This window comes from Lygodium microphyllum, chromosome 17 (genome assembly GCF_053477565.2).
Source record: "Lygodium microphyllum isolate KBCC chromosome 17, Lygodium_microphyllum_v1.1.10, whole genome shotgun sequence".
NCBI lineage: Eukaryota > Viridiplantae > Streptophyta > Polypodiopsida > Schizaeales > Lygodiaceae > Lygodium > Lygodium microphyllum.
This window is the reverse complement of record NC_141151.1, coordinates 12,309,862-12,336,879: the sequence shown is the minus strand read 5'-3', so window position 1 is coordinate 12,336,879 and position 27,018 is coordinate 12,309,862.

The following is a 27,018-nucleotide window of genomic DNA, read 5'->3' as shown; positions in this document are numbered from 1 at the left end:
TCATGCTTGGGTGATTTGGTAGGAGGCAAGCTTGAGAAACGCTGCGGCTTCTGGTTTTGAGGTTCCACAGGGCTTGGGGTGATTAAACAAGAGGGTAGCATTTGAGTGATGCCATGGGCCACTCTGGCCTTAGGGATCCGTAGCCAGACATTCCCCTCATAGTATCCTTGCACATGCAAGAGGGCTTTAGGAACCCATCTTTTGATCATGCTTTGATTTTTGTAACTACATCTCGGCCTCCTAGGTTTAGAGTTTCTTGAGTTACGACGATGTGGGCATCTACTCCTAGGCGGCGGTCATGGTTGTTTAGGCCTCCATTGAAACTCGGGTTGTTGGGCCTTAGCTTTTGCCATTGTGAGCGATGGCCCATGAGGCTTGGTGCATGGTGGCTAAGCCCTATCCCCTCCATAGACTTGGCTATGAGTATTTCTACCAGTGGCCTTGCAAATTTTAACAAGATCGTGTAGCCCTTGCCAAAGGTTGTATCAATACGGACATTGCCTATGGCGAGGTGGATGCGCTGCGACTCATAATCGACATTGCAGCGAGTTTGCTTCTTGAAGGTTTGCCCTAGGAGTGACTCTATGTCCGCATTTTTAGTGTTTGGCAACACGTAAAAGATCATTGGTATAGTCTCAGACTTGATAGCAACAGCGATCTTACACTTGCCAAGGAGTGCGTATGAGCAGCTCCCATATGGGTTTAATTGGGCATTAGTGGGCTATAGTGGTGGTTTACCAAGTTGGGTCCAATGATTGTAAGTTAAGACATTGAAGTCTGCTCCCTCGTCGATCAAGGCATTGAAAGCGCATGTTTGCTTGGCAGTGACCATGATGTGGAGGTATGCGGGTTCTATGACTTCCTCATCCTCATCACTAATTTTTGTAATTGTGGCGACTCGTACGGTGATAGGGGGTTCCAACATTGGTGGCTCATGCAACGGATGTGTGGGAGAGTAGTACTTTTTAATGTGACTACCATTAAAGAAGCCGATGGCTTCGCCGTCTAGAGTCTCGAGCTCAACGTTGCTGGTTTGGCTGATTGCACAAACCTTGAAAGGCCCAAGACCTCTAAACTTCATTTTTTGCTAGTGTCCTTTAACTGAGTATTAGAGCACTAAGTTTCCCTGTTCAAGGTCACATTATTTTGACATTCTTGTCAAACCAACTCTTGCATCGTGCCTTCTCACATACGAGTGCATGAGTGGCTAGAAGGCATGTTTTCAAGAGGCGTTCAAGCTCAACCAAGTGTTGCGTCCATGCCTCCTTCCCTTCCCACCGTTCTTGAAGTGCTATTCTCAGGCTAGGGACAAAAAACTCTACTGGTAGAATTGCCTCTGTGCCATAGGTTAACCTAAAGGGAGTCTGACCAACAACCATTTTATAAGCTGTATAGTAAGCCCACTAGGCTGCCATCAGCTTGTTATCCCAGTCGCTGCGTGAGCAGAGACTACCTTGGTCAGGACATTTACAAGGATCTTATTTGTGGATTTTTCATGTATGTGTGCTTGAGGGTAGTATGAAGATGATTTTCGATGGATGATCAGAAAGGTGAATACAAGATGCACTATCACTTCATTGATAAAGTGTGTGCCCTGGTCACTGACTAGTTTGATGGGGCAACCGAACCATGAGATCACATGTTCCCATAAGAACTTGGCAATCATTCTAGCATCATTTTTTCATATCGCTCTCATTTTCGCCCATTTTGTAAGGTAGTCTGTGGGCCACAATGATATATTTGGCCTGCGAATACTGTGTCGCAGGACTAATGGGTCCTACAAAGTCGATTTTGCACTTTTTGAAGGATTATCATGCAATGATTGGGGTTAACTTCATTTGATCCTTGTGAATCGGTACCTTTGTCCATTGACACTCGTAATGCTTAACAAAACGTGCTGCATCACGGAAAAGCGTGGGTCACCACAGTTGAGACTATAGCACCTTGCGGGCTATTATGTCTTCGCTAAAGTGTCCTCCAACAATCCTGCTATGCGCCTCTATGAGCACATCGTGCATCTCATGCTCGCATATGCATCTATGCAGTAACCCGTCTTGCCTTAACCTATACAGTGGCCTGCTATCAACTGATAGGGTTGAATTTTGAGGATAAGTTGCCTAAGTCATGCCTTTTCTATTGGCCGCTCAGGCAGTCCGTGCTCCAGTATGTGGATGATGTCATCTGCCCAGTATGGTGTTAGATCAACCTTGAATAAATCTCTTTCGATGGAAAGGTTGAACAAATGTGCGTCTGGCAATTCATCGGTAATGCCTTGTCCAGCGGCCTCTCCCGTGGGAATGCATGACATGTGGTCAGCCATGTAGTGTTGCTTTCCCTTCCGTACCACCACAAAGAAGTCGAATTCTAAAAGCAAAAGGAGTCATCGAGCTATGCATCCTGTAGCGCAAAGTTTGTTCACTAGATACAACAAGGCTTGATGGTCCACAAAGAAAGTAAAAAGCGTAGCCAAAAGATAATATTGAAACTCTTTTACAGCAAATACCATGGCTAAGCCTTCTCTCTCAGTCATTGAGTAGTTCATTTTGGTCTTAGTGAGTTGTCTGCTAACAAAGCTCAATGGATAGTCAAGGTTGTGTTTGCCAGGTTGGCACAGTACTACCCCCACGGCAAATTTCGAAGCATCAATATGTATGTGGAAGGTAATGGTTCAATCTAGGGCTCGCAAGATTGGTGCAATAGTCAGAGCCCTTTTCAATTCCTCATACACTTGTTGGCATGCTTCAGTCCATTCGAAAATGATCAATAGCTTATACAAAGGTCTAGCAATCAATGCATAGTGTAGCACAAACTGTCAATAGTACCTCGTATGGCCTAAGAAGCATTGAATTCCCTTATAGTTGATTGGGGGCAGAAGATCAACAATAACCCTGACTTTCGAGAAGTCAGTGGCAATGTTGTTCTTCGACACCACATGCCCTAGGATGCACCCATGTTTCACCCAGAATTGGCACTTTAAGGAGTTGAGGGAGAGACGATATAGGTGACACCGCTCAAAGACTGCTCGAAGTTTGCCTAAGTGTTCTCGCCAGGTCTAGTGAACACACAAGTCATCCACAAAATCCTCCAATTCCTTGCGAAGCATGTCTTTAAATATGGTACACATGAGGCATTGAAAGGTGGCTGGGGCATTAGTCAACCCAAAGGGCATGACCATGTAAGCAAAGATGCCCCATTCGGTGGCAAAGGCAGTCTTATGCTTGTCGACAGAATGCACTTGCACCTGATTGTATCCAGAGAAGCCGTCTAGAAAGTTGTAGGCCTCTTTTCCTGCCACTCTTTCGAGCATGTGCTCGGTGTACAGCAATGGGTAGTTGTCTATCTTAGTGGCAGCATTCACCTTCTTGTAATTGACGCACACTCTAATCTTTCCATTCTTCTTCATCACTATGACTATGGGCAACACCCAATTCATGTGCTCGATTTTGTAAATGAATCCTGCTTTCATCAGCTTGTCAATCTCCTCTTTGACTGCATGAGCGTATTTTGGATTCATCGGGTATGGTCGCTGCTTGACTGGTGTTGTGTCTGGTGTCATGGGTATGTTATGAGTCACTACACTTGGATCCACCCCCTTAAGCTCCTCCAAGGACCAAGTGAACACGTCTGTATACTCTCTCAAGAGAGCAACAAGACTTGTCTCCTCTTCCTCAGTCAAGTCATCGGCAATTGAGACCGGTCGGGGTGCCTCCTCTTCATGTGCTAGGTTCATCTCCTTGACCTTGGTTGGTCCCTCGATGGGTTCACTCGTTTGCCCTTGGTGTTTGGCACCCAACAAGATTACTACCCTGCTGCCTTTCTTGAACTTCGTAAATCTCCTCAAGAGATCCTGCCGCTTTCTTGGCTTCTCTGTTTGTGCACCCCTATGTTGTTTTTCCCTATCTTCCTTCAACCGTCTGCGCTCAGGTGGACGAGTAGATCCCCCTTGGTGTGTCTGGTCTTGGATGGTCAAGGTATCTTCGGGTCACTATCTAAGCTCACTTCTGACTTAGAATCAAACTCATCATTTTTGCTAAAATAGGTGGTTTCTCCTGGCGGTCACAGCTTAGAGGGTGACTTTGTTCTAGTACCTGGTCGAGTTAGGCCTATCTGTTCAAAGTCTATGGCTCATGTGCACGGTCACATTCCATGCGCATGACCCCTCGTTCCATCCTAAAGACACCCTTTTTTTGTGGCCTAGAGTCCACTCATATCTGTTCTATTTCTCATCCCTCAGTGTTGTATTCCACCATGTCTATTTCACCCTTACTTGTGTCACTGAAGGAATGACAGTCTTCGTACTCGTTCTTGGAATCATCTTCATCCGACTGCTCATCATCTACTAGGTTTTGGCACAACTCTTATCTTTGGTCAGAGACTAGGGCCCAATTGTACATGAGGTTTAAGTCATGCACCATGGTCCATTGCCACCTAGGTCCATCTAGCAAATCTTGGAATGGCTTGAAGTTTGTTGTCGGATTGCCAGCTAGCGTGCCAGTCAAATACTCCAGAATCTCTTGGAGTTCCTTCTTGTTAATTGGCACTTGGAATGTAACAAGCTTAGGTCACCCACAATGGGTTCCTGCCATCATGCAGACTGGTGTGGAGGGTGTGTCTGTTGTCTTACCAACTGTCTAGATGGCTTGTTCGTATGCCTCATGATCTGAGAATGGCACGTCGATTGTAGCAAGGACATGCATCCAGTCTCGCTCATCCTCCAGACATGTGATATACTTGGTCAAGGGCCCATAGGACTTCTTGACCTGAGCATTACCCTTAAGCATCGCGGAGATAGCATTCAAGTCGACTGGTGAGGTTTCCCACATGTCCATCTCTACCCTCATAGCTTTCATTCTATTGCCTAGGAAGATTAAGCCATTACCCCAATCCTTGATGACTCTAGCATTGCACATCCAAGGTTAGCCTAATAGGAGATCGTAGTCCACTCCCTTCATGACTATAAAGTCGACTGAGAACTAGACACTTGTGATCTTTAATGGCCAGTTTTTAAGTACCCCGAATGGTTTCACTTTCATACCATTTGCTAGTGTGACATTGAACCTGGCGGTCTCCACACAAGCGGGTTTCCCCACATGTGAAGCACTATGTGGCTCAGTACACTAACCCCCACTCCTATGTCTAAAATCCCTTTTCGAGTTGTGTCACCCAAGGCTAAGACAGGGAGGACCGCATGCGTCTCGGTTCCTTCCCCGAAGGCATTAACGTGCAAGGACTTAGGCATAGAGTGCAGTGTCAAACTTGGTATTTGCATCTCTACATCACGGTTGTGTAGGTCTACGGTAGCTTGCTCTTGTGATCCTTCAATCCACTGCTTCAGGTCTTGCCATAGGGTGGAATGCTGCCTAGCAGGTCTCCCAAGCTCAACGTCACTGGGATGGTCACCAGTGTGGTAAGGAGGTTGTTGACTGCTTATCTTTCTCCTATTCCAGATTGTTCTGGCCAATGGCCGTGACTGATTTGCTGGGCTGTAGAGTTGAGGCTTTGCCTAAGCGGTACCACTTGACGCAATTGCATCTCTCGCTTTCAGTCGAGGGGGTGAGACTGGCATGCTTATGTTGGAGAGATCTTTGATCTCGTCCTCTAGGGCCTCTCTTACCCATTCCTTCACTTTCTCGATAGCCTCTAGTTGGTGCTTAGGATGCGGATACTCCCCTACCCTAGCACTTCCCTTTTCGACCGTCTTGGGGGCTGAGGTTTCTATCTTCATGTTAGTGACCTTCTTTCCAACAGGTAGAGTGGTGGCAGTCTCGGTTTTCAACTTGATCTTAGCCTCGGGTTTCTTCTTTCTCCATCTACGGCTCTTCTTCCCGATCGAGGCTGCATCGAGGTTGCTCAAATCTGGCGATGATATACCGGCCTGCTTCATCTGTGCTCGGGTCATGACATGCAATGGAATAGGTGTGGCCTCCCCATTGAGATTCTTGACACCAAACAGCCCCAATGGGACAAGTGGCATGTTGGTTGAACTTGAGGATGGTTTTTGCTTGGGACAATCAATGAAGAGGTGAGTGATTCCGCACTTTGGACACCTTAGGTCTGTCTTATCTCTATTTGGTTGCTCCCGTTCAAGGCAATGTGATGAGACATGCCATGGATGACCGCAAGTCCAACATATGATTGGATCCTGCATCTGCCCTCCTAGGCCTCTACCTCGGCCTCTTCCTAACACCATTATAGGCACTAGCCGATAGTCCATAAGGACTGCATTTCCCTCAACGTCGTGTGAGACGTATGGGTATACATAAGTCTCTTCCTCGCTTGGCTCCTCCACATAGTGGACTGGCGCGTTAGTTGGTGGATGAGTCATGTAGGGACCAGGCGGTCTTGGTATACCTATAGGATTTATGTCCATTCCAGGAACAGCCAGTTTAACATCGTTAGATGCGAGAAGGGCCAATTGGGCCCCCCTTCCGAAGAATTGTTGGGGTCTGCTCGCTAGGTATGGCTGGCTGTAGGGCTATGAATAAGGGAGTCTTCTTGGTAATCTGCAATGTGCAACGTCATGACCAAATCTACCGCAATTAGCGCAAGGTCGTGACCTAGGGTCTTGACACTCGACCGGCAAGTGGTTTTCACCACAATACATGAATTGTACATGCGGGCACGTTAGTTGTCTCAACATATCCTGCAGTTCTACTATCTCCATTTTCATCTCAGTCAAGTCTTGGTTTGTCTCAGCGGAGGCCTTCCCCTTGTCCTGGGCTGTTGGACCTAATCGTTCACTAGAGGCTAATGCTCTCTCTGAACTTTGCGAGTTGGTTTCTTCTAAATTTGAGCTCCTAGAGCTCTGCTCTTTCAACTGGTCATCCACTCAAATGGCCTCTTCAAACACCCTAGCTATCGAGTCTCACTGCAAGCTCGAATTACCTACCAAGGCCTTATACAGCTCCTCACTCCGTATTCCACTGATAAATACAGTGGACACTACCCTCTCGGTAGGTCGTTTGCCCATGGGGATTCTCTTGAAGAGGCTCCTCACATGGGTGACATAGTCGCAAATGTCCTCTTTCTCTTTCTACTTGACATTCATCAGTCTCACTAGTAGATTGTCAAAGTATCCAGGCTCGGAGAATCTCTTGATGAAGAGGTTTTTGAGGCTGTTAAAATCCACTTGTTCTTCAGCATCTAGACTCGTATACCAAGTCCTACCCTTGTCGCCTAAGCAAAGCCTGAATGCTTGAGAGCGTTGAGTCAAGTTCGTGAGGCCGTTGGCCTCGCAGACTTGCTCGAATTGCTCTACGAAGCTGTGTGGGCCGTCATGGGATTGAGTTGCTTTGCAACAATTGGGATTCTTGACTGGTCCTTAGAGACTTGGTTTATTCCTAATCCTATTAGTAATGATATCGCTAGTGTCGTAGCACTTTGGTCCGCTGCGGTATTATCGAGCAATCGCTTCATGAGAAGCTCACTCAATGTCAAGTCTCCTTCCAAGGCTCTCTCGTGATCGGTTTGATTCCCACCTGCCACGTTCAGCACCCGCTGTACCTCACGCAATTCTACATTCTGCCTTAAGCTCCTAGCACCCTGATCTTGGTTGTATTTCACTATGCCTTGTAGTCCCTTGTGGGCTAGCTTCCATTCCTCCTCCAAGTTTGTTATGATGGCTTCTGTTGTTCTACCACGGTGCCCATATCAAGCATGCGCATCGTAGCTACTTACCCGCTGCCGAATCACCTCTGGAAAAACTCCTAAGTCAAGTTCCTCGTTGGCCTGTGGTCTAAGCTTTCCTCTGACATGATTGCATTCTCGTGCTCCACCAAGCTGTCGATCAAGTTTCACAAGTTGGTGAGATCCACTTCTCTAGTGCTTAGGACCTGTACCTTGGTTGTCTATCTATGTCTTGGGATCTTGTCCTAGTGGTGGGTTCCTTGAGGTGTTTATTTGAGTGAGTTCCTTGACTTATTGCGTCCAATTCTCAATTTACCTCTCCTCAATATGTGTGTGTTCTTTCTCATGTACTTGTGCTCAATCAAGTTTTCTGTTGTCCTTAAGTGCACTTTAGGTGTGGGAATTCAGGGTGAGTGCAGAAAACAAGTGTCTAAACGACTTACGCACCCTCTCGCTTTGTTTTAGGCCTAGTAGGCATGTTGACCCATGTCTGGCCATCTTGTCCGTCCTTGGGTTATTCGTCCAAGTTGTAGGGCCCGAGTGTGTCACTCGGACGGGGGCTGAGGGCCGAATGGGGTTGTAGGTTGAGTGAATTCACTTGGACGACGAGTCGAAGACCCGTGCTGAGGACCGAATGGTAACTAGTTCAAATGGGCCGAGGGCCGAAGGCCAAGTCGAGTGGGCCGAGGGCTAAGTGGTGTAAGTCGAATGGGCCAAGGATAATGGGTCGAGGCTAACGAGTTGAGGCTAATGGACCCACAAACTGCTTATTGCTTCAAGCGTTCCAAGCGAGCTCTCATGGCTATCTCTCACCTAGCTGACGAGTCGTCAATCCTCTCGGGGGGTAGTGAGCTTACCTTGATGCCAAAACAAGTTGCCTCCTCTCTCACACAAGTCGTAGCTCCACAATCCTAGATGCTAGCTCAAGCATCCTCAAGCCTCCTCCATCTCCAAGCTCCATTCTCCATAGCCACATGCAAGGTAAGAGAAGAGAAGAGAAGAGAGGGGAAAGGAAAAGAGGAGATGGTGAAGAGCTTCATCCTCTTGATCCCTCACTTCCACACACTCACTCACTCCCTCACACTCTCACACTCCCTCCCTCAAGAGCACACACAAGCAAGAAGAAGAGAAGAAGAGAAGAAGAGAGGACTCTTGTTAACCACACACCAAAGAATGAGCTTTCATTCACTTTTTGAACTTTATATATACAAACCCTAAAACCCCCAGGGGCTCGCATCCCTTGTTACATGACCGGCCATTGTGGTAAGGTTCCTTTTCCTAATTCCCTCTTCTTGCTTCATGCCCTAAGCCTATACCCGTCTATTCTTTTACAAGTGGCACAGGAGGGAGCCTGTTGCTCTTTTACAAGAGTTTTTAGAGTTTTTGAGGCGCCTTTCCTTTAAAGTTGCTCTTTTTACCTCAGTTTAGTTTTTGAGACTGCCTCTATGCCTTTGCTCTCTTTTTTTTATTTTTACCCTTTTTCCTTTATTTTTCTGCCATTCTGATTTGAGGTTAACATTTGGGTACCAAAGCCCCCTGCTATTAAACCACCTTTGTTAGCTAAAGGTCAAACCGTATCAAAAGTGAAGAAGCGCATGAAAAAATCTAAACAAAAATCCAAGTCTCGAGTCAAAAACATTGGAGTGACTAAGTCCCTCATGATTGAAGTCAAGAAACCAAACATGACTATTTGAAAGGTAGATCCTCACCCTAGCATGCTTAACAAGTGGATATCATATGTAACCGTCGAGTGTGTACAAAGACCACTAGTACCTAAGGAACCTTTGACTTCCCAAGAGGATAATGATTACCATAGGTGTAGCGTTGCTCATGATAAGGCTTATTGCTCAACAAAGCAAATGGCAGAATTGTCTAGCAGCCATGAGTAAATCTTCCAGCCGCCATGCCAAGTCCATCTAGGGGCCCCAAATCTCCTACACCCGCTTTCCCTAAACAGACATACAAAGCACAATAGTAGTCGTCAAGTACAACTGCTCAATCCCAATCTCTATATCCATCTAAGCTTCCAAATGACCAAGGTGTGGGACATGACACCACCCCTATATCTCAACCTAAGGATATGCATGTGCAATCCACCATGACTAGCTCTCAAGTGATGCTTGATCTAAATAAGTGAACCATCACATGTGTGTATGTCCATGTGGACATTGGAAGGCCAACACCAAAGCATACAAAGCTCATAGTCAAACCCTTGACTTGGGATGAGCAACAACATGTTTTCTCCCGCTATGTAGCTGTCACTGAAGAAGTCATAAAGGACATCCCAAAAGCCATAGCTAGAGAATTGCACTTAATACCCTCACTCTATATACTACTCAATGTGAGACAAACAAGGAAAAGCTCAAAGCAATCAAGCAAAAGGGAAAGGACAAGGAAACTTTGTGTAGAAATGGTACTCCAACCAAATTTTGGTAGCCAAATTTGGCCACAAGCTAATGACATTCGCTGAGCAAAGGAAAGCCCTTTGGACATTAATGCATGATCCCACATACATTGCCCGGATCTCATTAAGAGTGTTGGCAATGGTCCATGAGGTCCAACTTTCTGCCACTATCCAAAAACATCCCTTATATGATAAATTGCTTCTAGAAGAAGATCTACACATGGCTAGCAAACTAGGAGTAGAGAGCATGGTACTTGATGTTAGCGCATATGTCTTCTACCTCATTCAAGACCCTGCAATCCTAGATCTCTATGTTTCCCATCAATACAACCCTGACTTCTTCAACTGGTTTTGTCCAAGCCTACATAATAGGAACCCTAAACCGTCTCTTGACTCTACACTAGAGTCACTCGAACCTCTAGAGCAAGAGAAAAACAACTCCAAACACAATACCTGCTCTAATAAGAAGCAACAGAGGCATGTTCCAATGGGTAAGGACAAGAGTCTAGAGCAACTAAATGGAGGGGAATTAGTTGAAGAACTAGACTCTCCAAAAAGAGAGGCAGTTGTACCCTCACAACCTAGCGAGGTTGTTCAACAAGCCGCAGTTATGTCCCATGAGGACACGCCAAGAAAAGAGAATGTTGAGGCCCAACCAAGCACATCAATGGGGGCTGACCTAGTTCAAGGTTTTGAGTCTTTAAAGGATACACCTCGATTTCCCAAGAAAAAGAGGAGAAAACAACAAAAATAATGACAGTTGCAAGTGGCTGTAGACATGAGGAAAGTTGAGACGAAGAGTGCTGAAGAGCTAAGGAATAAAGCATTGAGTCCACCTGTGAATGAACCCATTTCCATCTCTCCTAACGGCGATGAAACCTCAGACACATCCGTGTGTTCTAATAAATCAAAGCAACCATTACCATCAATAGTTGCTTGCAATGCTCAATCCACCAACAACACAGCAGAACTTACATGGACCAGTCAAGAGTGGATACAACATTGTCACAACATGTTGACTAAACTATACCAGTCATATCTAAGGAGAACCATGACACAATAGTAGCAAAGCCTCATGAGAAACATGAAAACCCCGAGGACATAAGCAATCCTAGCATTGACCAATCTTACTCATCTAGGCATGAACCCCTAGCTATGCTAAAGCCTAGGGAAACTCCTAGAACCTTGCATGAGATAGCAATCAAACAAGCCCTCATCAAACATAGAAGTGTCACAAAGTCCTTGACCAAGTTGGAGGCTAAACTCAAATTATTCGCACATGCCTACATCCTTACAGACATGGGCACATTTCCTAGGGATTAGCTTGACCAATATTTGTCATATTGGCTATCCTGGGAAAATAGCAATAATATCTTAATGAGCACTATGACAAAATCCTATATGAACGCATGCAACTCATCTTTGACAAGGAAGCCGATGAACTATGCTTAACTATAACATTCAACAAAGCCCTTTTCCAACCAAATCTCTTAGAGATAGAGCAACAAAAGTGATAATTAGAGGATTGAAGTCAATTTGACAAATGATGGTTTGAAAACCGCACTACAATGGCCAAGCTTGAAGCGTAGATTATGGCAATCTCAGAGGAGCGACTAGCCCAATGGCGGTCTCAAAGAGACCTGACCTATGTGGCACCAACTTCCTTTCGAGTATTAACTATCATTTGGGTTATGGACTTAGCTGAAACTAGCCAAGAGAACTCTCTAATTGATAAAATTCTCACTGAGGAGAAGCTACATGTGGCTAGTAGACTCGGACAAGGCATCATACTACTCGATGTTGCAAAATATATGTTGTTATTACTAAGTAAGCTACCACAATTATTGGATATGTATGCTCCGCTCCAGTACAATCCTAAGTTCTATAATTGGTTTTTATCCTCACGAAGTGACAGGGATTCATAAACATGTACATAAATAAACAATGTGTTTTGTGACTATGTATAAATAATACTAAAAGAAGCAAAGCCAGCACACACACATAAGCAATGATAATCAAGCGCAAAGTGATATGCATCGAAGTCAACACTATGGGATTTAGATAAGTGATGTCTTTTTGACAAGCACTTGTTCATTATGGTTGAAGCATATGACTTGCATGGACTCTCACGAGTTGCCAAGTGAATGCAAGACAACACAAGTCTCTATGTAAAAGCATTCAATGTCCAAGTCACCACAAGACCACCAACCCCACAAAGAACCATTATGGAGAAAGTGACAGAAATACCAAGAAATAAAGAACCATAATGGAAGCCTTGCAGGAAGAGATAATCACCCCTATAGAAAGCACACACTGCATTTGAAGCATGGCCAAAGCATAATCATTGGCTGCTCTCTCTTTCTTGGCCAAACTCTATATCCACATAGGAGCCACACTTCCAACAATGACAAATGTTTCTTCATCAACCAAGATTCAATTCATCATATGATCTATCCCTTGTCCATGCACAAATCACTCCATTTGCTATGTCAATTGTTTCGATATCTCACATGTTACAAAGAGGTTTGCAAAATCTCAAGTGTATCTCTTCATCTCAACAATTGTTCTTTTAGCATTGAGGCTAGAAACAAAATTATCCTTGTAATATCCATTTTTCGCAGCCTTTAGATCTCGACATTTCTCAATCCAAATCAAAGGTTGATAGCCTCAACGTATTACATTGATTTTATTAATTTGATCCAAAACAAAGAAAAAAATATGGAAAAAAAAGAGAGAGAAAAGGCACCCATGATCACAGCACAGCACATAGGGGTCCCTCAAATTAGGTACATCCAATGACCTTGGTTAGCTGGCTCTGTCCCTAGTCCCCTAGCCCTTTATACATCCCCCACAATTTTTCAGGGCACGTCAACGGTAGGGCATATATTGATAGTGGTGAGCAATGCAAGACCATGGAAAGTACACCATACTCTTCAAACACTACAAGTAGCCACCAGCTCTACCAAAAGCTATGGTGTTAATGAGCTTAATTATGCTACATTGTGTTGTCAAAATCACAAATGATGTCTCAAGAAGCCTTCAAGTATACTTCTCCTCAACATCGACAATCTTTTCCATCCCATTGACCTCGCTTTATCCACACATTGCTATGAGGAGCCATACCTAGCAGTCTTCTAATTACATAATATCTAAGCATGCACGTGCACTCACATAATATCTGCACCACAATCTATACACAGTTTGGGTCTCTTGGCTTGCTTAGAGTTTGGCCTATCTCCCAAACTAATCAAACTACATCTTGTGCTACGAGCAAAAGATTTAGAGAGGGACCATATGAGAGGTTTTCAATTGCAGGTATTGAAGAATCTAGTGAAAGTATTGCAAGCTCTTCATTAATACTCAACTCTGAACTCTCGTCCTTTATCATCATGCAGGCCCACCAAAGAATTGTCACGTGCAAAATTCCTAGAACATCAACACATGTGCCAGTGAGGCAACCCCCAACAAAGAACAGCCCTATCACCAAATACCCCAACCCTATCGCCAATCAATTAGGCCAACAACGTGCCCCCAATGACCTTCATCCGTACCACCACCAAAACCCCTCCAAGGCAAACCACAACAGTCCCCTCCATCCACCTCTTTGGTGCATGCCAAAGCATGCTACCTATATGACGGCGAGTGCCATGGGACCAACACTCGTGTAGGAGGGGGGTAATGTTAACCCTCAAATGAACAAGGTAGAAAATTTGGAAAAGCTAAAATAGAAGACAAGGCCGAGGCAAAAGTGAAATGGAAGACGAAGACGTGCCAAATAAAATCTAGAAACACAAGAAGTGCAAAAAGATCCTAGATCAAGGAGCAAGGCACACAAGAAAAAGTGTAAGTCAATACTTTTGTAAAAGTGGGCAAGGTGCATCATGATTTATTTTGTAAAAGAGTGCAACGGGCTCTCACCTGTGCAAATTGTAAATGGTTAGAGGCACAAGTTGAGGCTATGCCAATAGGGAAGAGGAGGAGAAGGGTTGGAGGAATGGGCCAAGCCACCCATACCAAAAAGGGGATGACTGCCCAAAGGGAATTAGGGTTAGGGTTTTGTATATGAAGTTAAAAAGTGAATGAGAATCTCATTCTTGTGTGTGGCCAAAAGTAGCTCTCTTCTTCTTCTTCTTGCTCTTCTTCTTCTTCTTCTTCTTCTTCTTCTTCTTCTTGCTTGCTTGAGCTTGTGCTTGAGAGAGGGAGTGTGAAAGTGTGAGGGAGTGAGTATGTGAGGGTAAGGGACCATGGTGTGGAGAACCTCTCCACACCATCTTCTCGTCTCTTCTCTTGCTCGTGGCAATGGAGCTTGAAGTGTGGAGCTTGAGGATCGAGCTCGCTTGAAGCTTGCACTTGGATCGTGAAGCTACAGGAGTACTCACGTGAAAAGGAAACTCAATCGGACATGGAGGTAAGCTCACTACACTCGTAGAGAGAGATAGCGCATCAACCATGTGTGAGGTAGCCATTAGTGCTCAGCTTGGAACGTTTGAACAATAAGCAATTCATCGATCTTGGCAGTTGAGCATGAGCTCACCACTATAGCCAATCTTGAACATCTTTGACCTTGGCAAGATCTACTGATATACCTTTAGCAGGCACTATGAATACCAAGTATTCAATCTTTCTTTTGAAGAAGGCACACTTCTTCTTCTTCTGGCATACAACTTGTGTGTTCTCATCGTCTCTAGGACAATGCGAAGATGTAGTTCATGATATTCTTCCTCCTTAGAATAAGTTAGGACGTCATCAAAAGAATACAAGAAAAAAATCATCAAGATGAGGTTTGAAAATGCCCTACATTACCCTATTGAAGGTGGCTAGGGCATTTGTCAACCCAAATGACATCACAATGAATTCAAAATGACCTTATCTCGTGTTAAAGGAGGTTTTAGAAATATCTTCATTCTTGATTATGATCTAATAATATCCTGACCGAATGTCAATCTTAGAAAAGATCCTTGCTCCTTGTAGACAAAATCAAGAAGCTCATCTATCCTCGAAATCGGCTACTTATTATTCACTATTACCTGTCTTAGCCCTTGGTAGTCAATACAAAGACAGAGAGTTTCATCTTTCTTCTTTTTGAATAATATTAGGACTCCCCATGGTGAACTACTTGGCTGAATATACCCTTGTCCTAGAAGCTGTTTGAGTTGCTCTTTTAGTTCGATGGCTTCAAGAATAGATATTTTGTAAGGTTTTTTTGCAACTAGAGTGGCTTCTAGAATAAGTTTGATCTCATGATCAACTTCTCTTTTGAGAGATAACTCTATTAGCTCTTCAGAAAATATGTCAATGTATTCTTTTAACCAAGATAGTTCTTCTTCTATCTGACCATCTTGATTTACCTTGTTAAGCTTGATTAGATAAACAGGTAATCCTTTCTTCAGGTCTTTCACAATTCGAGAAGCTTTTGCTAATTGAACCTTAGTTTTTCATTATTCACTTTGTGTAGTTGCTATTTCACCGTTCAAATCCTGAAATGTGACTTGACCTTTTCCACGATGGATATGAGCATCATTGGGAATCAACCAATCCATTCCTAGTAAACACTTATAAACTCCTAAGTTCATTACTCTGAACCTCATACTTGAAAGGTTTCCTCCTAGGTTAAACTCTACCTTAGCAGTTTGCAATGTAGAAAGTACTCCCTTTCCATTTGTTAATTCCATAAGCAGTTTTGATGCATTTATTGTATCTATTCCTAAGTTCTTAGCACACTTGGGTGAAATAAAGGAGTGTGTACTTCCACAATCAATCAAAACTTTAAATGATTTACCTCAGTGTGGCTAGATGGTGTATGTATTATCGAATATTGACGATTTGGACCCTTCTTATGAAATGCAGCATGAACATTTGCTTTTTCAATATTTTCTTCCATAGTAGGGTCTTCCTCCTTATTAATCTCTTTAAGGGTAATATTTGAAATTCTTCCTTTTGCCATAGCTATTTGACCACGACCTTGGGTAGCTCTGCCTTGACCTCGAAATTGGCCTTGGAGATGGTTTCCACTAAGCTTTGGACATTCTCTCCTCAAATGTCCTAGCTCATTACAATGAAGCACCTAAGATCATCCATGTTTCCCTATATAGGAAGAAAATTTCCAACAGCATTAGATTTTTCCTTTTTCTTTTGACCTTGGTGAAATTGGCCTTGGATTCTTTTTGCTTGACCTTTGAATCCTCCTTTGTTCTGGTTATTGTGGCTCCAGAACTTATTATTTTTAGGCTTTGATTGTACTTCATGCACTATTGTAGTAGCTCGAATCAAAGCATCTTGGAGGTTTGTTGGGCACATTGATTCCAAACAAGTGTTCAAATGATAATTTAGCCCATTGCACAACTTGGACACTTGTTGAGCAGTATCCATGGTGGAGGGTGCTCTCTCTCTCTCTCTCTCTCTCTCTCTCTCTCTCTCTCTCTCTCTCTCTCTCTCTCTCTCTCTCTCTCTCTCTCTCTCTCTCTCTCTCTCTCTCTCTCTCTCTCTCTCTCTCTCTCTCTCTCTCTCTCTCTCTCTCTCTCTCTCTCTCTCTCTCTCTCTCTCTCTCTCTCTCTCAGCCACTCGAGGGGGTATCCTTCTACCTTTCTCTCTCTATCTCCCTCTTGTAGCCTCTCAGATCTCCTTGCACCTCTCTCCAAACTGAGTAGAGGGCATGCCTTTATATAGGCAAAGTGCATACTGCCTCTCCCTTCCCCTCTCTTTCTTCTCTTTTTGTGTAAAGACAGCTCTCTTTCTCTTTTATTTTATTTTTTATTTTTTATTTAATTAAATTCTTAAAAAGGAGAGATTGTGAAGTTGTTGACGCCGTTTTTGGGTACAAAGAAGATAATTATGGTAAAGAAGATGATTATGAGGATGGTGATGACGAAGAAGATGAAAATGGTGATAATGATGATGGTGATGATGACGACAAAGATGACGATGTCGAGGACACTGATAATGATGAGAACGATGATGAGGCGGTCTTTATGGTGGCGATCAGTCGTCGTCTCCTTTTTTTACTTCAGTTATTTTTTTAACGTTAGTTATTAGTTATTTTTTTTAAACTAGTTTTAAGTTAGTAATCTTACTAACCTTACTAATTATTAACTTACTAGCTAGTATATAAACTAACCTTAGTTACTAACTAATGTACTAACTAACTATTTTATGAAATAACTCACTAACTTACATTTGCGCTGGAATATTATAGAAATGACTTGGTGTTGAATATTATTGGCATTGGTGATATTAGATTGTAGTTTGCTTCATGCAGAAATTTTGTTTTGCATGATGTACACCATGTTTTGGCTTTAATCAAAAGCCTAGACAGTTGGATGATGCATGGTATCATGTATCCTTTGGTGATTCCAGATGGAACATTATCCATGGAAATCTTGTCTTTACTCAAGGAACTAAGGCTAACAACCTCTATGGCATCAAGCCATTGTGTGTCCAAGGCCACTTGGTTACTCCCTTTGCCTACAAGGGGTAGGATAGGGGTGGCAAATTTAGTGGTAGGGCGGCTCTTTCCATCTATTGGCTATAATATCCCCCGTGGTGCCCCCCCATGAGAACCCCCCCTTTTTTTTTAATGCAAACTTTTTTACTCTCCCCCTTCCATGTGCATGGCAAAGAGAGAGAGAGAAAGAAAGTAATAAGAAGGGGGCATGCAGCCCCTCGGGTGGGAGGGGTGGCAGCCGCTAGACGGCCGTCTCCCCCCCTCCCCCATACCACCTCCCTCCCTCCCCCCATTATAAAGGGGACAGCGCCCCCCCTGTGGCCGTGGTCGACAGCAAGCTCCCCCCCCTCCGACTGCAGCATGCTCCCCCGTCATCTTGGATAGCCCCCCTACTTTGTCATTGGCAGCAGTCCCCTCCATGTCAACCCGCAGCCCCCCGTGATCAATAGGCATAGCCCCCCTTGGCTGTGAAGAGGGAGAGAGAGAGAGGAGAAGAAGGGAAGAAAAGAAGAGGAGGAAGAAGAGGGAGAGTGAGAAGGAGAAGAAGAGAATAAGAAGAAGAGTGAGAAGAGGGAGAGTGAGAAGGAGAAGAAGAGAAGGAGAGAGAGAGAGAGAGAGAGAGAGAGAGAGAGAGAGAGAGAGAGAGAGAGAGAGAAGGAGAAGAAGAAGAAGAAGAAGAAGAAGAAGAAGAAGAAGAAGAAGAAGAAGAAGAAGAAGGAGAGAGAGACAAGGAGAAGAAAAGAAGAAGAAGAAGTGGGAGAGAGAGAAGGGGAAGAAGAGAAGAAGAAGAAGAGGGAGAGAGAGAGAAGGAGGAGAGAAGAAGGAGAGAGAGAGAGAGAGAGAGAGAGAGAGAGAGAGAGAAGAGGGAGAGAGAGAAGGATAAGAAGAGAAAAAGAAGAAGAAGAGGGAGAAAGAGAGAAGGAGAAGAAGAGAAGAAGAAGAAGAATAAGAAGAAGAAGAAGAGAGAGAGAGAGAAGGAGAAGAGGAGAAGAAGAGAAGAAGAAGAAGAAGAAGAGAGAGAGAAGAAAAAGGAGAATAAGAAGAAGAAGAAGGGAGAGAGAGAAGGAGAAGAAGAGAGGAAGAAGAAGAAGAAGAAGAAGAAGAAGAAGAGAGAGAGAGAGGAGAAGAAGAGAAGAAGAAGAAGAGAAATTCCTGAAGATACGCCCCTCCCCCCCTTCATTATTTTATTTCCCCACTCAAGGAGAGGCAGTGAGAATTTTGCTAGGAGAGTGCGAGAACCCCATCACTCGTACACGTGTCTTCGAGTATGGCCTCAAGGAGTAGTTCCACAAAGATGGTCAGAAACCTTGCAAACATGGATGGAGGTTTGAAACAAGGTGGCACCGCAACCGCGAATGGTTCATCAGGCATCAATACCACTAGAATCACGACATCACTCCAAACCCAAGTTGTTCTGTTATTAAATCATAGGTTATAAATATTACGTCGGAAAAAACATATTCACATACATCACATCAATTGCGTGTTTGATAATTTCCTAGGTATGAACCTAGTTGTGATGCATGTAACGAACAAGATAATCTCCGTTGTAGGATGACATCGTAATAGGTGAAATTGATTAGAAACTGATCGTAAATTACCAAAAATTCTTGCATAGAGTGCATTACTCCTTGCACAAGTTCTTGCTTAAAATGCATTTTAGAGAATATTGAAAGAAACAAAGTGCATGCCCATATCGCAAGAAGGATTCTAAGGTACACGTAATAATCTACTGAAAAGATTAAAGTGCAGCTAGGCTCATACAATGATCACATAAAGTTAGATCATTCAAGAAGGTCATAGATCGTGTAAATAATTACATGGAGGATAATGTTAAGATTGAACGCTTAGAAATCACCTTCGTATGTGTGGCACAAAATATCAAAATTGTAAGCATTGAAATGAAGGCATGGCATTACATTGCGTGCTTTAAAGTTGTTGGAAAAATTCAACGTTGTTTGTAATTTACCAACTGGGACTAAGATCCATGAATCCCATGACAAAGTCCTTGGTGACTTCAAGAGGGATAGGTAAAGGCTTAGTGCTTGCGAGCATTATTAAGAAGGCTTAAGAAGATCATACTTAAGTCAGAGTAGGAAGTGTTCTAAACAGAATCATCTTGACCAACCATGGTCAAGGGGATAAACAATCTTGATCAATTAAGATCAAAGATAAAGGTACATTGGTACTACAAGGGATCTAGGAGATAACCAGCAAGTTGACCAATCGAGCATGACGGGGTTGTCCATGACCTATTTTACAAGGAAACCTAAGGTAATGATAATTAGAGTCGGCATGGTACAAACCCTAACTTGAAGATAAAGGGGAAACAAGCAACCTAGCTTGCCAAGCCCTTGGGATCTCGCCAAGTTGCGAACGATCTAGGATCGAATGCTAGGAGCATTCGGGAAGAAGGAATCACACCTTAGTAGTTGGTCGTACAAACGACCTCTGAAATGATCGTGATTGTACACTTAGGTATATTGTTTGAACTTCTTTGATCAAGGAACTAAATCAAGGAAAAACACTTAATGCTTCAGGTTAAAAGCCTGGAGGGAGAGGCATGTTCAGTAACCTCCGACTGTCTGCCTAGCCCTATCCAAGGGGGTTGTTAGCTACACCGGGTATATGTGTAAAAAATTACACGGCACAGTAAACAGAATCTAAGAAAGAGATAGAGAGTACACGATAGATAAGAGGAGAATCACTAAATTCTTTAGCTCCAAACAACTGATACAAAGATGGCTTTGTCCACCCGTGTGCTTCCACTGTGTGAAGCTTAGATGGTGATCTAGACAGAAGATAGGTGAAGAGCTTAAGGCTAGCTAGAATAACAACTTTGACTAGGTGAAAGATGAATGATGGATGGCTGTGAAGGGGTTTAGCTTTTATAGCCTGCAAAGGCCGTTAGGTTGGCCTGACCAACCTACCATATGAGCCTCCATTAGTCGGCCAGGAAATATTCCCTTTACCATCAGGCCGAGGGCCCTGCCCCCGGACCCCCACTAGGGGGGCCGCTGGCCCCCCTGGGACCCTCCAGCCAGGGGCCACTGCCGTGGCCCTCGGACCCCAAAATAGGGGCCCCTTTTAACTCCCTTACCCCGCAACTCGATGCAATGCGCCTCGAGTTGCTACTAGCTTAACCACTCTGTCTAACCCAAATATTAGACCCACAACGGTCACCTTTTTGCCATCCGATCACGTAGACCTCATCTAATATACAATTCAGGACTCAACCAATGTCCGGGCTCACATTTGGTTTCTCCTCATAATGGGGGCCTTACAACTTTGAGCACCATTCCTCGGCCCAATGCCGAGTCTCTGAAGATGAACTTGAAGCAGATCCTTTGTAAGTACTTTGGTGAAGATATCTGCTCCATTCTCCTCTATTACAGTTCCACTATCCCATCCTCCATCAAATCATGCACATAGTGATACTGGATCTCTATATGTTTGGTGCATGCATGAAACACTGGATTTTTGGCAATGGCAATGCAACTCTGATTGTCACATCTCAGCACAGTTGGTTCTTCATCCTGCACTCCCATATGCCATAGAATCCTTCTCAACCATACTGCTTCACATGCAGCAAAACAAGCTGCCTTATACTCTGCTTCAATAGAAGACAATGCCACTGTTGGCTGCTTCTTACTAACCCAAGAGAAAATTCCTGAACCCAAAGAGAAATAATAACCAGAAACTAACTTCCTGGAATCACTGTCTCCTGCCCAATTTGAGTCACAGTTCCCCACAAGAGAAGTTCTGAAACTGTATGTGATACCATAGTCAAGAGTTTCCTTCAAGTATCTGAGCACCTGCATCCCAGCCTTCCAATGACTCTCATGAGGTTTGTTTGAGAACATGCTCAAAACACCAACAGCAAAACTGATATCTGGTCTAGTGTTACACAAGTAGATCATATTGGCGACCAACCTCCTATACCTCCCAATATCTGCTAGTGCTGATGTATCCTCGACGGATAACTTTGCATTCACCTCCATAGGTGTAGCTATCTCCTTGCACTCGGTCATGCCAAATGCCTTCAAGATCTCCCATGCATACTTCTTCTGAGAGATGAAGATCTTTCCTAGCTCTTGCCAGGAAAGATCTTTCTTGGCTCTTGCCAGACTTCAATCCCCAAACAATAGTGCAGCAAGCCCAAGTCTGTCATTTCAAACTCAGAACTCAAAGCCTTTCGAGTTTGGTTGATCATATCTTCATAGTCACCTGTAAATAAAAAGGTCGTCCACATATAGGACAATCACTACAGACTTTTTACCATCCCTGTAAACATACAAGTTAGCATCTGAGGCACATCTTTTGAAGTTTAGGTTTAAAAAGAACTTATCTATCCGTTGGTACCATGCTTTGGGGGCTTATTTCAGCCCATACAATGCCTTCTTCAGCTTACACACTTTGTTCTCAGAATGGGGGGCCTCAAACCCTAGTGGCTGAGCCACGTACACCTCCTCCTTGAGGTCACCATTTAAGAACGCTGACTTAACATCCATTTGGTACACTGGCCACTTCTTGTGGGTAGCCACTGCAAGTACCGTGCAAATAGTGGTCATTCTGGAAGTTGGGGCAAATGACTCTTGAAAATCAAACCCTTCAACTTGTGAAAATCCTTGGGTAACTAGTCTAGCTTTGTACTTTTCTAAGGTACCATCAGCCTTGTACTTTACCTTCCAAATCCACTTGGTGCCAATAACCTTCCACTTTGCTGGTCGATCCACTAGCTCCCAAGTGTCATTCTTCATTATGTTGTCATACTCCGCTTGCATAGCAGCCTTCCATGATGGATCTGCAAGTGCTTCTTCCAAGTCAGTTGGCTCCTTGACTTCTCTCATAATCTCAACCATCAAGGCCATATTGACTATGTGAGCAGAAGCCCTCCTTTGCTCCTCTAGTCTCTGAGACCTCCTTGGTTCGTCTACCTTCTCCTCAACAGATCCAGGCATAGGATTATTGTGGTCATAGAGTTGCTTCACCAAGCGCGGCAATGGCTTTTCCGGTGGGGTGATGTCAGGTTGGTGAACTTTTTCCTCATCATCTGAAGATGATGCTTCCTTCTCCTTAAGGATAGGGACAGCTCTCGAGACAGGTTCATAGTGGAGTACTTCATTGCTTGATGATGAAGTGGAAGAACTTGCCTTCTCCTTCTCCACTGTATGCGACTCCTCCTTGAACACCACATCACGGCTCGCGATGATCTTCTTTGCCTCTTGGTCATATAATTTGTAAGCCTTCTACTCATCACTATAGCCCAAGAAGATACATTTTCTGCTTTTTGGTTTTAACTTGTTTCTCTTCTCATCTGGAACATGTGCATAATATTCACATCCAAAAATTCTGAAATGTGAGACAGATGGTTTCTTACCAGTATAAGCCTCATGAGGTGTTTTTCCCTTGAGAGCCTTTGTGTAGCTCCAATTTAGAATATAGATTGCAATATTAACAGCTTCAACCCAAAAATGGTTAGGCAATCCCTTGCCCTTTAGCATGCATCTTGCCATCTCTACATGGTGCAATTCCTGCATTCCACAACACCGTTTTGCTGAGGTGTGTGAGATGTTGTCAATTGATGCTTGATCCCTTTGCTCTTGCAAAAGTCTTCAAACTCCTTTGAGTTGAACTCACCACCACCATCTATTCTAAATTTCTTCACACTTTTCCCTGTTTCATTCTCAACAAGTTTTAGCCATTCTTTAAACTTACCAAAAACTTGAGCCTTATCACGAAGGAAGTACCCCCACATCTTCCTACTGTAGTCATCGATAATCAACATAAAATAAGAAGATCCCCCCAAGGCCTGTGTAGGCATCTTACCATACAAGTCAGCATGCACCAACTCTAGAGGAGCATGTGCTCTATTCTTGCTCTCTTGTGGAAATGCCTTTCTCTGTTGCTTGCCCATCATACAAGCTTCACATGGTTCCTTCAATTCAGTTATTGTAGGTAGGTGAGCAACCATACCTTGCTTTTGCATCTCCTTCAACATTGCAAATCCGATGTGTCCAAACCTTTCATGCCAAAGCTTACTTGTGCCCACTCCAGCGGTGGCTGTAAGAGCACTTAGCTCATATACGTTGTTCCTTCTTTCTCCTTTGCCAACAATTATGCCAGCACTATCAAGAATTTCTGCACCTGTCTTCTTGAACCTCACTTCATGACCAAGATCAGTTATGGCAGTAACAACTAATAACAGATTTCTCCTGATTTCGGGAACATACAAAACATTTGAAAGCTTTTTGACTTCACCATTTGCAACAACAAAAGAAATAGTACATGTGCCCACAGCAAGGTATTTAGCATCATTTCCAACCATCACAGTGATGGATTCTTGTAGAGGCTGCATAGAACTGTATAGACCTTTCTTGTTGGTCATGTGACGAGAGGCCCCACTATCCAACACCCATGAGTCAGTGGTAGATTCTTCTTGCGCTGAGAAGCACACTTCCTCAATGGTCACCATGAATAATTCCAACTCTGCTTCAACCGTATTGGCTGTCTCTTTCCCTTTACTTTTAAGGGTACCATTCTTTTCATTTGCCTTCTTGACACGACAATCCGCAATTGCATGTCCTTTCTTCTTACAGTAGAAGCACTCTCCTTGAAACTTCTTCTTGCCGCCCTTCTTCTTTTTGTCACCATCATTTTTGGTGGAGGAACCACCTTTGCCTTTTCCATTGGCAGAGAATGCAGCATCTCCATTGTTGCTTCCTTCTTGGGCTTTCATTCTCAACTCCTTCTCCATCAATAATGCACAAAACTCCTCAAAAGTCAAAGCTTGAGGTCTCACCTGAGTATTAAGGGCAGTTACTAATCCATCAAACTTTTGTGGACAAATCCGAAGACACTTCCAAGCTAGCTCTTCACTAGTCTTTTGTATCCCAGTGCCAGCCATGTGATCTCACAGATTCTTAATCCGAGTGATGAATGCTTCAACCATCTCTCCTTTAGCAAACTTCTCCGCTACTAGTTGATTCTCCAAGTTTTGAATCCTTGTTTGGTTTTGTGTTTCATACTAACTCCTTAGTACATTCCAAGCCTCTGACACTTTGGTTGTATGCTGAATCAAAGTCACAACACTATTAGAACAACTTGTAACTAAGGCACACAATGCATCTGCATTCCTTCATTTCCAAGCTCATAGAAGATCTGCATTCGAAGGAATCATCACACTAGAATTTGATGGGTCGGGCGTAGACTGTGGTTCTGCGTTAGTCCCCAGCACAGTCTCCAAAAGCTCATAAGAATCAAGGATAGTTGTAATTTTGAACTTCCATAAGGTGTAGTTTGTACTATCTAACTTGCCTTCGCTGAAGGTTAGTGGACGAATCCTCAATGTTTGAATAGCCATTACAGCAGCACCACCTCCTGCATCGCTTCCTGATGTGCCAGAACCTCTTCCAAAAGTCGATATAGTTTCTCTTTGCTATTGAAGCCTTTGCCTCTTGCACATTCTCCGATCTCTAGAGCCCCCTGGGCTCTGATACCATGTAAAAAATTACATGGCACAACGAACAGAATCTGAGAAAGAGATAAAGAGTACACAACAAATAAGAGGAGAATCAGTAAATTCTTTAGCTCCAAACAACTGATACAAAGATGGCTCTGTCCACCCGTGCACTTCCACTGTGTGAAGCTTAGATGGAGATCTAGACAAAAGATAGGTGAAGAGCTTAAGGCTAGTTGGAACAACAACTCTGACTTGGTGAAAGATGAATGATGAATGGCTGTGAAGGGGCTTAGCTTTTATAGCCTACGAAGGCCGTTAGGTCGGCCTAACAGACCTACCATATGAGCCTCCACTAGTCGGCTAGGGAATATTTCCTTTACCATCGGGCCAGGGGCACTGCCCTTGGATCCCCGCCAAGGGGGCTGCTAGCCCCCCTGGGACCCCCCAGCCAGGGGCATAAGAGGCCGACGTGACTCGAGATGGGATCTCGAGGCCCGTCTACTAGTCTACAGGCAAAACTTGGAGCAGCAATCTTGTAGATTGTTGGGATAGCCTTCAAGCATGATATTGGATGTATTCTAGAACTATGATAAATAAAAATCAGATAATTGAAAAAGGAACTTGCTTGAATTGTTTTTGTGTCAGTGCCTAAGTTACGTGAAGGAACCTGTGTTTAAATTGATTAATTAAGGAAGCTGCTTTTGCATGTCAAACATAATGTGGTAGGTAATTAGATAACTAAGCAAACCGATAAAACTGTGGTAGACGTGACCTGGGTCTGTCCTACGGAAGGGTGGTCTCGGTTAGCTGGGAACTTTTTTCAAAAGACATGATAACAAGACTGCAAAGACCTAGCGTCAACAGATTTGGAATCCCGGTTTATGCTGTTTTAGGGGAACGGAATGAGACTATGCCTTATGGGCAGAGAGGTTGAGCTTTGCATCCCTCCCGTTTCCCATTCTCCATGAACCAAGTGCAGCATAAATCTGCTTCGACTTTGTTGTTCCTACGCAAAGTGGATCATCTGGAGCTCGATGCTAGCTACTTCCTAGAGACTTTGCTGATAGGAAAGGAACCCTGACTTCAGGTTGATCCTAAGTGGGAACAGTCAAATACTTCCACTCAGGGCAAACTCGAGAAGACCTAGATCGCAAACCATGTGACATTCCTTGCGAGTGCCAGGCGGCGCTTTCTAGAGTCTCTTCTCAATGGGTTGCTAAGACGTGTCCCCCAAGTGGATGAGCGGGCACATTACATTGGCTTAGTGGGAGGAGTGTCTTATGTATCGACAATGGTGGGTATTTTGATGTATACCATGATAGCCACTCGTCCATATATAGCATTTGTAGTGGCCGTTGTGATATGCTATATGGCTACACTTGGTGGGTGATATTAGGACACCGTGAAGGGTATCATGAGGTACCTGAAAGGCACTCCAGATATGATTATTTGCTATGGTGGTCATGATACTACAGTTGTGGATTACACTGAATATGACTGTACATGACATGTAGATAGTAGGAAGTCTACCTCTAGGCATGTCTTCACTTTTTCCAGGGGTGATGTTTCTTGGATGTCTAAGATGCGAAGATGTGTGGCCTTATCTACTATTGAGGGAGAGTATATTGTAGCTAGTGAGGATTGCATGGAGACTCTATGGTTAGGTCATTTGGTGATAGCCCTTAGTATTATTGTTACTTCTACACTACATTCAGATTCTATGAGTGCTATTCAGTTGGCCAAGAATTTGGTCTTTCATGTGAAGGCAAAGCACATTGAGGGTGCACTATCACTTTATTAAGGAGGTGGTACAGAATAAGTCTGTTGAGCTTTGACTTATGAGAATCCTACAAATTCGCTCACTAAAATTCTCTCAACGAGACATTTTTCCTTCCTTAGGAAGCTTATGGATGGCACATTTTTACTTGTCCTCTCCTAACTAGAGGCACATTTGCCTTTAAGTGGGAGGTTGTTGGGGGTAAAGGTGCATATGCCTATGCCACCCTGTATTTACTTCACAATGACTACACACTTGTACACTGCAAGTGATGAGCACCCATCATTATCACTTTATTATTTATTCTT